The sequence below is a fragment of the Xiphias gladius genome, chromosome 6, assembly GCF_016859285.1.
Source record: "Xiphias gladius isolate SHS-SW01 ecotype Sanya breed wild chromosome 6, ASM1685928v1, whole genome shotgun sequence".
Taxonomy (NCBI): domain Eukaryota; kingdom Metazoa; phylum Chordata; class Actinopteri; order Istiophoriformes; family Xiphiidae; genus Xiphias; species Xiphias gladius.
In genome coordinates, this window is record NC_053405.1 from 27,257,166 (window position 1) to 27,271,835 (window position 14,670).

General features: G+C 38.3%; 1 long non-coding RNA gene across 1 annotated transcript; it reads right to left on the reverse strand.

Annotated features, from left to right (window-relative positions):
- Positions 1-12,664: 12,664 nt before the first annotated feature.
- Positions 12,665-14,571, reverse strand: LOC120791074. Its single transcript, XR_005707601.1, has 3 exons — positions 14,458-14,571; positions 13,989-14,129; positions 12,665-12,936 (listed from the first exon to the last, which is right to left on the reverse strand). It is a non-coding gene; the product is annotated as an uncharacterized LOC120791074 (long non-coding RNA).
- Between the last annotated feature and the right edge of the window lie 99 nt (positions 14,572-14,670).

Genomic DNA, 14,670 nt, shown 5'->3' on the forward strand with positions numbered 1-14,670 from the left:
AAATCTAAAAACATTCTTTTCACTTTGTCATTACAGGTTACTAAGTGTAGATTGATGGGCAAAAATGGCAGTTTTACCAATTTAAAATTAAATCTACATCACAATAAAGTGTGCAAAAAGAAGGGGTCTGAATCCTTTCTGAAACCACTGTATCTGTGTGCGAGACATTTCCATGGTATGCTTAAGTTTGGTTTCCTACTAAATTCTTCTCTCTGTGCCTTTACATTTATCATAGTAATCGTCATGTATAAAAGGCTGCCCTCCACATGAATTCATCTTCATTAAGAGTCATTGAAATAGAGCCTGGCCCTCTCTTGCTCTGGTAGCTTGCCAGCTCCCAGCCTGCAGAGGGATCTCCTGGGGAGATACAAGAAGTGGTGGAAAATATTCTGGTAAATATTAAATGAGGCACAAAGGTAGTAAAACATATGGCAGGCCTGGGCTAAAACTATGAATCACTATTGTCATTTCAACACTAATTTTGGCCATTTGTGTGCTGCTTCTCTAATGTGCTTAGATGTTTCTTCTGCTTTCCTTTGCAGCCAAACTAACACAACCAAGAACTTCACTGTAACAGCAGGTGAGGAGAAATGAAACGAGAAGAAGAAGAAAAAGTGTGTTCACTAACAAGCTGAGCAGTAAAAGGATAATAGCACAAATATTTCAAGAATATAAATTATATCATCCTAGAAATTATGACAAAAAAAAAAAATCAACCTCAAAATGCTTTAATAATGAGAACCATAATCAAACCATTCGATGACCCCTCTTGCCGTATGGTTGGGGACATTGCCAGCCCTGTTTCTCCACTCATTTTTCAGGTTTTTCCTGTAATTTGTCGAGCGTCTGTAGACATTCAACGTTACTAGTTAAGCTAACTAGTTTGGAATTTGGTGCTAGTGCAGAGCCCGGTGACACTAAAACAAAAGTGCCACTAGTTGCTGAAAAAGAAAGACTAGTAAGAGTGTTTGTTCAACTAGTAAGAAAAATTGCCAAACTAGTGCAACCAAACGTCCCACTCGCGCTGCCAGGAACCGAACTAGTGAACTAAGGACATGGATAAGGAATAAATGCTCAAACAGCTTTCCATACACGTCTGGCACTACAAGAAAAGTACGAGGATCGCCAAAGTCCGTAGGATTCAGTCTCTGTGGATCATAAATGTCACGGCAATCCATCCAACTGTTGTTGAAATTATGTTTAGTCTGGAACCACAGCGGTGGACTGACCGACCAACCGACGTTGCCATCGATAAAACCATACCACTATCGAGGCTAAAAAATTAAACGGCCTTCGATTTGGTAAAGGGTGAACAATAACTTGTATTGGACGCACAACAAATTGTAAGACTTGGACTTGCCTGGGTATTTCAGCAGTGACTTCATATCTAAGACTTGAGGCTGCATAACCTGCACAACTTGAAATGTTTGAATTTTACTTCCCTGACAGAGAAGTTGGCTTCCAGTTCCACATGGAGAGGCAGCACACACATATCCACATTTATGAGTCAGAGTTGAGGAAATGTGTACTGAGCTCAGTAGTGACAGGGCACTTTCCTCTTATCTTTAAATACCATGCTCTAGTCAAGAAGATTGATCTTCTTTTATTTATTTATTTTTTAATGTTTTCACAGTCAGCATTCTTGATATTGTTCTATCGACACACAATGTCAGTCATCTAAAATACATGACATGTCCACCACTACTGTGTAGTTAACAACATCATAGGTATTTAATATCAAGTACAACTCAAATGTTTTCAATGCAGCACAGTTTTATTATACCAGTTCACATCATTACAGTTATCTCACGGCACTTTCCATACAGAGTATGTCTAGATCATACTCTAATTTACAGAGACCAAACTTTTCAACACGTTCTGACTCCCAAGTCATCACATAAGCGTCTGTTTGTAATGACTTGCACCACCATACATTAGACTAAGCAATAGCAGTGGGTGTTGAGCAGGATCAATTCCATTCAGAAGATGGATTTTTTGAGGATGCTGTTGCTGGACACGCGGTACTCAGTGTGCTCAGAGAAATGGTTCCAGCGCCTGTCTTTGCAGGCCTCGCGCTTTTTGTAGCGCTCTTTGAACCTGCAAGCCTCTCTCCTCCTCTCCCTCTGAATCTGGTTCCTTTCAAGTCTGAGTCCAAACTTCAGTCTCTCCTGCAGCAACTGCAGGGCCCTAAGGGATTTAGATTTTGCTGTTTTTCATAGGAAAAAAAGGTGATGCGCATCGAAAAAGATGCAGCATTAAATAAGTAGAAAAATGCTGTTTGAAAAAAAGTCGATACAAAAGATGTACAGACAGTCTGTCTGTTTTCTGCTCTTCAACATAAATGCTGAAGAGGTTTTCTTTTACTCTGCTCCTTGCTCTGCAGCTCAGAGGTCAGGCACTTTAAGCTGGCTTTGTCTTCCACTCTTCACACACGACAAAGCTCACCCCCCTTGTGCCTCCTCTGCTGCTCCATTTTCAGATCACTCAAATTGAATATGGGCCTTGTGATGGGCTCCTCCTCTACCATCATCACCTTTTCCCACTGAAGCCTCTCTCTCTTCAGTTGGTGCTGTTTTAGTTTCTCCCGGGCCCTCCTCTTCTCCACCCTTCTCTGTTTGGCCTCCTGCCTCCTCCTTTTGTCCTCAACTCTTTCGTCCCACCTTTTCAATCGTTCAGTTTCTTTATCTCTTTCCTCTTTTTCTCCTGTGCTCTGAAGCGCTGCCAGAGCAGCTCTTGTTCTGCGCTGCTCCATCTCCATTTTCCTCAGCCTTCTAAACATTTCTTTTTCTGAGCGTTTTCTTCTCTCCTCAGGGGTCAGTTTCCTGATGCTTTTAACAATCCAGCACTTGCTTAGTTTGGTTTGCTTTGAGTATATATGTAATATGCTTTGGCCACTGTAAAAGTGCTTTTAAAAAGTACTCCATTGATTTAGTATCACAGTTCAATAAAGTTGAGGGACTTGAGAGACAAATCAAAGAAACAGAGGGTGAGATATCTTGACAAGCCCCCTGCATGGGTTAAGCTCCAAAAACACTGGATCCTACATTTCAGTAAGTTGGTTATTCAGTCACCATTTTGGTTCAGAGTGAAACAGTTGCACAAATGTTCATTAGATTGCCATTAAATTTTGCACAGACATTCATAGTTCCAAGAAGATGTATCGTAATGACTTTGGTGATCTCCTGACTTTTCATCTAGTGCGACCAACAGGTTGACATTATTGATTTAGATTTAAATGTCCCCAGAGGTACTAGATGGATCGTCATGAAATTCCTTGAATGCTCCTGTGGCGCCATCATCAGGTCAAATTCTCCACTTTTCCAATACTTTGGTTTGCTTTGAGTTTATGACCTGCAAAAATAATGCAATAAGCTGAATTTATTACTTATTAGCAAATGTTAGAATGCTAGCACACTAAACTACAGAGGGACTATGGAGTACACGGTAAACATTATACCTTACTATATTTTATTGTAAGGCCACCAAAATTAAAAAACCCTCACACAACACAAGACACCATGTATTATTTACCATAAAACTGCAGCTGTTTAGTTTTTAAGGCCTCTCCAAGAGATAACAATCCATCTTGCTATCATCAGAAAACACTACTGTGGCTACCATGAAAGCCAAAAACCAAACATTTCAGCTATCGTGCTTTAAGGAAACGTTTGGTGAGTAAAACATGCTGTACAGTTGTGCAATAGGTTTTATGTTTTTTTGTTTGATAAACTTCAATTGAAGCTCATACTACACCTCACTGCACCCCATTTATATCAATAAGAGTAACTAGATATTACAAACTCTGAGTATAAAACAATACAGTTCAACATCACCACAAACTGTAACTCTAAAAATGTCCATTAAGTTGACTTAACACAACTCCAAAACTATTTCAACAAAAAAAGCACTAAGAACTTCACAAAGGTTATAACTTTATATTAGATTGCATACGTTTGGCTCAGTGTAGCTAATAAACTGGTAACTGAAAGTATATTTTTCATCTAATACGCAATTTAGGCCACATCCAAATACTTACTTTTTACCATAAAGATATAAGTTATTCCAGAAGATAACAGGTTAATTAATATATGATAACAAAATGAATTTTTTGTATGTGTTGAGTTAAAAGAATTAAAATAACTATTGTATCCACAGCTTCTCTCACCCTCTGTAAAAAGCCAATGAGTCAAATATAATGTGTTGAATGGTACAGTACCGGAAATACATTAATTTGGGTTGTTGGACAATTAAATGTTAAAAAAAGTTGTAAAGAATAAAATCATTCCATGTTTATATTACTGGGTGTCCATTTGCCAGATATTAAAAAAAACCTTCTGTTTCTAAGTAAGAAACTAGAAATAACAGGTTTATGTTTTGCAAAAAGATTCCGAAAATCTTGAGATAATTGTTCTTACTAGTGTCCATCCGCTGAACTGAAGACATTGCACTTTAAACCTCTGAGTGTTGTTTTTCTATTTTTTCATAAAGCATAATGTTAGTTATTATTTCATGAGGAATCAGCTGGGACCTGAATTGACAACATCCCAGCATCACACCACAGTAACTGACATCTGCTTCACTCTTTAATTCCTTCTCTGTCATTTTTTTCCTCCTCTGCTGCCGTACTGCAGCGGCTGCTCAGCTAGCGGGTCTTAAACTCTGGGTTGTGACATGCTGAGTCACAGCAGGCGAATCAGGGAGACAAAACTAGTTAAGAGGACGAGCAACAGCGAAGACACCACACTGTGTGCATCGTTTATGGTGTTTCAAATCGCCGAAGCTAATAAGCCTCATACAGTCAGGGAACAGCTTTTGTCGCTGGCTTTGAGCGAATGCTGTGAAAGGAAAAAAGCTTCAGCAATAACTGCAAATGTTCAGCTTTCAGATACAAATGAAAAGGCAGCCGATTTAAGATATGTAAGAAACTGGGAGGAAAAGGTCAAGAATAGCAGTTTGTGCTCCAACCTAACCTACTCAGTCCACCTTAGACTACAAAAGCTGTTTCCGTTTCCACAATCACTGTATTGGAGAATTATTTTGGCTGAAATTTAAAAAAAAAAAAACGGGCTCTAAAAAGTCTTCATTTTAGGCTGATGAAAACTGCTGATGCTCTGAAGTTGAAACAGATTCTTGTCTTTATTCTTCTGTGGTCACATTTATTGTGTCTGTGTTTCACTTTCGTCAAGCAGCAGTGTTAATGGCGAATACTTCCCTTCGCTGATGAATCTCTCTCTCTGTTTTTTAGGTTAGGTGTGTGCGTGCTGACCTCATGGTGTAACAGGAGTACAGGAGTCAGGTATCCTTTCAAGTCCTTATATTCATCATGCCACTTACACTCAGGGAACAGCTATGAGCTGGCTTTGAACAAATGCTGTAGCAAAAGCTTCAGCAATAACTGCGATTGTTCCACTTTCAGATACAACTGGAATGACAACAGATTTAAGATATGTAAGAAAATGGGAGAAAAAAGTCCAGAAGTGTGTTTGTGCTCCAACATGATGATGGTACGTATGTGTCTAAATTACTGCCTACTGTGATACACATTGAGTATGATGAAATGGCTGCAAATTGACAAACACGAAAAAGAGGGCAGCTATCAGCAGACCGTATGAATAACTTCATAACTGCAGAGTTGTCAGGGGACCAGTTGTGTGGGTTATTGCGATGAGCAGCTGTGATGTAAGAAGGAGAGTGGGTTTATCACACTGGTGAAGGAGATTCCTCTGTTAGCATTTCACCATTTGTTTTCTCCACTGAGCCTCGGAACTGAATTAACAACATCCCAGCATCACTCACTGGCTGCCGCCAGCAAGAACTACATCATAAGTTTAAGGAAATGTTACAGCCAGCAATTGACAGTTCACTAAGCCCTGGAACCCTTACTTACTGTTGAGCTTTCCAGTCTAAGAGATCTGCAATTTGTATTTGCACATATACAAAAATCATGGAGGCAAATATACCACTCAAAATTGGTTGTATGTTTTAACCTCAGACAGAAGTAGACATAAGCTAGCTTGCTGACTGAAATGAAAACTGTGGTTGACAGATTTCACTAACTGTAGCTAGCTAGCTAGGTAAGATTAACTGAATTTGTTTAAAACCCTGTCTCCAGCTGACTTCATATGACTCAAAGCAAAACAAGAAAACTGTAAAGGACCTTGTATCTGAGGTTAAAGCTTACAGCAAAAAGTCAGCATCCTCACCAGTAGATGAATCATGTAGAAGACACTGAAACGAAGAAACAGTTCTTGATCTTGCATTGCAAAATTATTGCCTTCTGTGATACACACAGTTTCAGTTAGCCCTATTGTTTTATTGCAGTATTATAACAAAAAAGTCTGTTAAGTACTATTATGACGAAAAAAGGAAAATAAGTAAAGATGTTTACTATAAAAATACATGTGTTAAATATTTTGGAAAACCAACATATGGGTTAAATTTATGCTTTATTGTTAGTATTTTTCAAACTTTTTACGTAAGGAATGGATTTGACGATCAGGACAAACTGATGAATTTGACAAAGCCATCATGGACATACCCCCTTAAATCCGTTAAAAGCAGCAAAGAGCTGCTAACTCTGATTTAGCACGTGTGACCGGAGTTACACTGGCTTCCACGCTGCTGTCGATGTCAGTCCTCAACAGGGTCTTTTCTAACATGTGATTCCCAATAAAAATATTCAGCTAATGATATGCTAACTCTTGGCTAAAGCATCGCCATCTTAGTAATGCAGATAACACGTTTGCTAGTCTTGCTAAAGTTAGCAGCTGTCCAAAATCTAACGCATGACAGATTTATGGCTGCGTAGTAACAGTTACTAGTCATCAATTAAGTTGGCCAACATGAAGTAAAGTATTAATCAAAGTAGCAGCATTTAATTTAACCTTTTTACAGAAATGTGCATGGGACTGGGCTGCAAAGTCTTCCACCTGTGGCTGTACGCTGATGACAGGTGGCTGTCCTGAGGCAAGGTGCTGACTCATAGTTTGACCCTTGAGAGGAGCTTTTTGCTGCACGTCTCTCAGACTGTGAAAAAGTCCCAAGCTGGCACATCTGACACCTGTATTCATTTGAATGCCCTGAATGAAAGCATGGAAAGCTCCCCTAATCCATTCTGACGAACAAGGATAAGGTTACAGCTCTCACAGGAGATGACACACTCACAGGATGGTGTGCGGTGTTATCATGGTCTAACCTTGCTGTTGAAAGTATGAGAGATGCAATATGTAGTTTGCTGTCAAAAGCACTCTTATTTAAAATCCAGATTTGATGTAGTTTTCTCCAGGCGCTATAGTTTACAACACAGACTGACTGACAATCTAATTTTCTTTAAAATATCCACAGATGAAAGATAAAGGGAATGGATACTAAAGCCTTTTGGCAGAGTAAACATACACATTAAAATGGATATTTTAGATTTTTCCCTGTACTTCTTTTTCTGTAAGTTAAGCATGTTGTAAGTTCTGAATGAAAAGGAGGGTGAAAAAAGGAGACTGGAGGTAAATTCAAAAGGAAAGGCAGAAGAAAAATAAAATGATCAAAAGTATAGTCTTAGAATACAACTAACCCCATGGCTGTATTAAAATAGCAAAAACTATCATTTTGATTGTTCTTATTCTTAATACTAATGTGATTATTAACATTATTGACACGTTTTTGTTTCCAATATTCCTTCCATTCCTATAAAGTATCTTTTGCATCTTGGAAGCCTCTTAGTTATAATATTCAAACTTTTAAATCTTTCCTTGGTTTGTAAATGAAGATATTCATAAAGGTGAGATGAGTTATTGCAGCAACTTTCCTGTATATGTGTAAGTCAGTGAAGTATTTCCTTTTATGTGCCTCAGCCTTGATCCACTCATCATACCAGATTCAGTGACATTCTCTTACCATGACTGAAACAAATGATGAATGACTTTGAGATAGACAGACCAGTCCAGGCAAAATATTAAAAAATGTTTGACGTCAATTATATACTGAATAATGAAAAGAATATGGTTTGTTCAAGTTTTTTTTTTTTTTTATATATTCACAATTTTTTCTCGTCAGGCATTAAATTTGACTTTATGTAAGTTTTGAACAGCTTTTTGACCCACACTAATTAAATAAATAAAAATCATATCCCCATATCAGTACAGCAGAGTAGATGAGTAGATTAGGGTAAAATCTCCCAAAGCAAGAATGGCAGAAAGAAATTATCAAAGGCTGTCATTTCTGATAAAGGAGATGGCATTAAGTGGTGACAGTCTACCAATATTTTCAAATGCCAGATTTACTATTTTATATTTTTATCTATAAAACAAATTATGAATAAAAATTTGCCTTCAGAGGTTGTGTATGCATGTCTCTAACAAAACAAAAAGCGCATTTTTATCCAGGTGACGCAAACCTTTGTATTATTATCTCATTGTTCACAGAGAGACTACAAAGATGTAAGGTCATGATCAGGACTAAAGTGTTAAAGTCTTGTCTCCAGACCACATCTCTGATGACTTGTGTTGACTGATGTTGACTTGACAAATTTCTGCCCATTTGAACATTATCAACTGTATTTTTTAAAGGTTAAAGGTTAAATTTTTTGCAGATGGATCTACATCATCAGTATTTAAATTTTCTAGGAGATAAAGTGCATTCAGAAGGTATTGAGAACACTACACTTTTTCACATTTTGTTATGTTGCAACCTTATGCTAAAATTGTTAAATTTTTTCCCTCATCAATCTATCCTCAATATTCCATAATGACAAAAAAACAGAATTTTAGAAATTTTTGAAAATTTATTTTAACAAAAAGAAAAAAAGAGGGAAAAACTGAAATATCACACTGAAGAATTAAGTATCGTTTACTCAGTACTTAGTTGAAGCATCTTGGCAACGATTACAGCTTTCAGTCTTCTTGGGGATGACGCGACAAGCTTTGCACATCTAGATTTGGGGATTTTCTGCAATTCTTGTCTGCAGATCCTCCCAAGCTCTTTCAGGTTGGATGGGGACTGTCGGTGGACAGCCTTTTAAAGGGTTCCCCTGAAATGTTTGATTGTGTTCAAGACAGGGCTCTGGCCGGGCCACTCAAGGACATTCAAAGAGTTGTCCCCAAGCCACTCTTGCGTTGTCTTTGTGTGCCACGCGTCATTGTCTGGAAGATGAACCTTCGGCCCAGTCTAAGTTCCTGAGTAACCCGGGCCAGGTTTTCATTAAGGATATTTCTATACTTTGCTAGGTTCTCCCTGTTCCTGCACCCTTAAAAACACCCCCACAGCATGATGCTGCCACTACCATGCTTCACCGTTGGGATGGTATTGGGCAGGTGATGAGCGGTGCCTAGTTTCCTCTAGACATGACGCTTAGAATTGAGGCCAAACAGTCCAATCTTGCTTTTATCAGACGAGAGAATTTTCTTTTGTCTGAGAGTCCTTTACGCGAGTGTCCCAGGCTTTTACAAACTCCAAGCGGGCTTTCATGTGTCTTTCACTGAGGAGAAGCTTCAGTCTGGGAACTCTGAAGTGCTGCAGTGATGGTTGTCCTTCTGGAGCTCTGCCAGATTGTCCATCAGGGTCTTGGTCACCTCTCTTACCAAGGCCCTTCTCCCCTGATTGCTCAGTTTGGCTGAGTGGCTCTAGGAAGAGTCCTGGTTGTTCCAAAATTCCATAATTTAAAAATTATGGAGGCCACTGTGTTTTTGGGAATACAGCAGAAATTTTTTGTTGTAGCCTTGCCCCAGATCTGTGCCTCAACACAATCGTGTCTCTGAGCTCTGCAGGGTCCATATGAAAAATCCAAAGCATCCGTTAATGACATTTAATTGTGAATCTGCAATTACAATAAACATTTCAGTACCATTAATTTTGATTCATTTAACTTGGTTATATTTCCTGTAATGCTGAAACTGTTAAACACTCAACAATTAAAAAGCTATTTAAAACAAATTTGTAATCTTTGAATCACACTGAAGGGGATGACTTACATAATGTGAATCATTTTTTACCTGTCCCCATGCTGTATCTTTATTCCTTCTGGGACAAGCCACTTGTAGAAGTGTCGGATAAAACAGTATGGTTTAGCTGGAATATCATTTAGTACCGTGGCAGTCTTGAGGGGCAGAATCCGTTGTGGTATAAAATCATTTCAATGAAGCCTTTGACAATTGTGCACACCACATCAGTCACAGTCTTATGCATTTGCTCATAAGAATAGATTGTATGACAACAAATGAAGTGTTTAAATCATGGAAATGTTGTGGTCCTATTGTAAGTACAATAACACCTGTAACAATGCAGGACCACACACACACTAAAACATGAAGAGACTTATGTCCTGTCTAGGTCTGCTGTCTAGGTGCATGATGGGAAGCATTTCACAAGCCTTCTCCCAGGATATTACAGCATCTTAACCACATTGTCTGTGATGTTTATTTTTATCTTTCTTACTTGCCATTTTGGTTCACAACAAGTAACTCTACATGCAGGCCACGAGGGCTTTCAAAGGGATATGTTGACCATAGAGTGCATTCTGAGGACGTTTCTGTATGTAAATGAGCCCATATGTGCACAAGAAAAAGGATGAAGAAGAGCTGAGATTTATCTTTGCTCATAACATATAGGTGAGAAAACATTTGAATACTGGCTTCCCTAGTTTGTTGGGTGAGCTCCTGTGCACATATTCAGAACTTGTATACAACCTTTGTATACTTGGGCTCAGCAACAGGTGAACAAAATCAACCAGATATTCTTTTTTTTTGCAGTTTCCCCAAACACCTTTACCTAAACAGTGAAACTACCCAAGAATCCAAAGTGTTTAGAGAGCTGCAGGATGTGTAAAAGCAGATTTTTCTGATCCCAGAGGCCAATGGAGAGATTGGAGCATCCCCTGTCCTCACTTTTATTTTTGTTATTACTCCCTTCATCCTAACACAGCTTTAAAAGCTCTAAAAAACTCAATAGATGAGGGAAACAAGGTTAGAGGATTACGATTTGAATCAGTATAACAACCATGTGCTCTGAACCAGATGTTTTTTTTTTTTCAAAGAAATTAATAAATATAAATTTTCCACTAGGGGGCAATGTTGTTCTATGAGAGCCCCGGGTCTGACAGGCAGATTGAGAAGAGTGTCTGTCACAGAGGTTGTCTTAGCCATGTGTGTTACAGAAGCTCTGCTTCTTAAAGAAAGGAACAATGAACAGTGGTCGGGGAAAAGAATAACACAGAAATAAAAATTCATGCCAAGTAATCAGAACGAAAAATGGTTGTTCTGCAAATCAGTGGAATGAAGGAAGATTTAATGGAAAGGGACGGTCTGAGCCAGGGCACCATTACAATTCAAGGATGCTTTGAAATGATTTCATATTCAGTACAAGAGCTGTTAATTGCGCCCATTCACACACTACTCTGCTGTTGTATCATCACTGTCACCTTTGGGCATCAGCGTAATAGCATACTATACAATTCTGATGAGAAAAAAAAACAACAACTTTGCATCAGAAATGGAAGTCTGTTTTTATGGTTTCAGAATGGGTGTGGATGATGTAATGGCATAAAAAAAGAGCTCTATGCCTGCCAAAGTATTTAAGGACTGGCCTGATATAAATGGATGTTATTTGGTAATATGTCATTCTACCTGAGATAATGGAGGATAATTTGGAATAGCTTCTTCGACAGACTATGGTACATCACTATCCAAACCTTTACACCACCTATTATTGAGTCTGCCTTTCAATCCTTTTTTAACAATTTGAAATTCCAGAACAAATGAGTAATTGGAAATTGAGTTTAGAATGATTTGTCTTCTGCTGTTCCCCAGATCAAGATTCAACTGTCAACCTCAATCATAAACTTGCAGTTTAATAGTTTTGCAATGACTTTAAAATTACGGCTTTTTGCTTATATCAGCCCACACATTTCTGACAGAAACGCAAACAATTACAGTGACTGACAGATAAAAGAAAGTAAATAGTTTAATAGTAAATATTTTCCTTCAAAATTTAGGTCTTTACACTTCTGATGATGCATGGTTGAACTTTGAGTCGCATTTCTTTAGGAGCACAGGATTTTCTATTGAGAAAAATCTCCCTTTGCCTTACAGCTGTGTTTTGGACAACCCAATATCAATGGATTAGGTTTGTCCAAAGATCATGTCTGAGACATTTATAGTGAAGTACAGGTCTAGGCCGTTAATTAAAATAAGAGTGGTGTGGTTTATAAAGTGAAAACTTGATCCAAACTAGGAGATAACCCCAAACACAAACTCTTATGCGTACAAAGAGATGGATGTTGAAATCTTGTGAAAAAGCAGTTATTCACCTGAAGATAAATAAGGGCATACTGTACTCTAAGTAAGTATTCACAGTGGAAAAACAAGGGTGTTGCACTGCGTATTTCCACGTAGTCCTGCGCAGCACCAATCCAGAACGCATGCTGTATGGTGCCACCATAGCTACAATGTTAAAATCTGTACTTTGGGTGCATCCTTGCTCTGCTCTGTGCAGAGCCGTAGCAACACATCACATATGCAATAATGGATAGGTGCCTACATAATCAGTTTTCTGCAATAATGTGAATATGCCTTAAATTAATTCTCAAAAGCATGCATGTATTCTAGAAAGAAAATTGTACAAATACCCATTTGAATTGATTAAACACTCAATCAAAATATCTATTACAGCAAAGACTTTTTGTAATGAAAAATGTTCATTGCAGGGCAGCATAGAGAATACAACTCTAGATGTACATTCCTTGTCTTAATATCTGAGAATATGTTTGGCAGCAGGAAGGAATACAGAGTAAAGACTCACTCTTCCAGTGAGATGTTGGTGTACAGCAGTGGGGGGGCGGAGGAATGAAAACTAGGTAGGCTGCTGGAGACAGGCTGGGTTGTTGTTTCAATTGCCATTTGCCTCTCTGGTACTGATGTTTGGGGAACAATTTCCAGTACTGCCCAGCACCTGAAACACACAAACACACCCAGAGAAAGTTACTAAATGACAAGTAGCACGATATGAATAAAAGCATGTTATTTATTAGCACGCTTATACCGCCATTCATATTATGGAACTAATGTTTAAAACAAACTGATTCCCATCACCAACTGTTTCCAAATCAGGATGTAGCTTACACATTCTCATCATAAAGGTAAATCAAATAGGCCATAATATATGCTCATCAGTTTTCTATACTTTATAACACTTTACAAAGCAAATACTTTTTGCAAATACTCCCAGTGATGTATGTATGTACTGTGTATTCAACAGCCACTAACAATGTCCTACCACTGTCACACATTTTGGAAAAATACTTTTGTTTTTGAAACCAATACGATATAGTTTTCCATGGGATATATAGAGTTATAAAGATAAGCCTACAAGGAGCTCTTAAATGGTTATTGGTTACTTATTTGATTAAACAGATTGAAAAATAGCTTCCTATTGGCCTGATAGCAACTTAGTTTTGTGATATACTATTCTACGCATTATTTGATAGAGCATTTTTCAAAAACCTGCTGTCTGATCAAATCACAGTGTATAGGGTTTGGTGTTTCATGACAGCCAAGCACGAGAGGCTATAGCGTTAATGGCTGTTCTGTGCCAACATGAGGATAAAGTATCATGATCCAACAGACAACACCCCGAGCAATTCCACAATTTCGAAGCTATGTATTTGTACACATTTCATTTTGGCAACTTTTCTTGAGTGGAGGGGGCAGGATTAAATAAATTTCATGATGTGAAAAGATGAGGATTAAAGACAATGGGTAGATTTCTCTGAAACAGTTTGAGATTAGTTGCCAAAGGACCAAAAATAAGCTTCAGTTTCTTATAGGAGGATGTTGCAAGACAGGGTCCTTTATCACAAAGATACTACCCAACCTCTAATCTGAAAGAAGACACACACACTCTTGCTTAGTCGCCACTGGCACCGGGCTGCAATAATCAACATTTTTATATGAACAATGGATCAAATGAATGTGTAATGTGAACAAGCCAAAGAGAATTATTACCCGACTTTGCAGTTCCCTCAGCATTTTTCACCTCACTGTTTCGGTTTTATGGCACACCACTTTACTGTTTTGATTCAGTCTCACACTCTCTTCAACTTGTTTCCAGCTGCAACAGGCAGCAGCTTTCCACAAAAACTTCCACTGAACCCAACACCAAAAATGAGACAAACAAAATTAGTGACTAGCTGGTGAACATAGCGGAGCATTTAGCAGCTAAAAAGCCTGATATTGCCACTCGGGAGATAAAAGGAGGTGGAGAGAAAAAAAAACTTCACCTGAAGAATAATGTTGGTCTGTGCTTTCTAGATGTGTAAATAAACAATAGTTAGCTAACATGTTAGCTATATTAACAGCAGCTTAACACCTAGCTAGGTGATTTCTAAGGCCTACTCACAACAATGTTAAGATGTTGATTGTGGGGCATTGTTAACACAAACTCACTCACATTTTGAACTGTTTGTAACCTCACCTGCGTGTTTCACCTGGCTATCACCCTGTTTAGAAGAAAGAACTGCTAAATGACCCCAAGCTAACATGTGCTCTTTGATGTAGATGTTCCAGGTGGAACGTACCAAGCGTGGAAAAGGTGGAGGGAGGTTGTGGTTTGAAAATTACCCAAAAAATAGCATTTCCCCAGTGGGACTCATCCTAGTAAAATATTTAGTGAAGATTGTTTACTGTT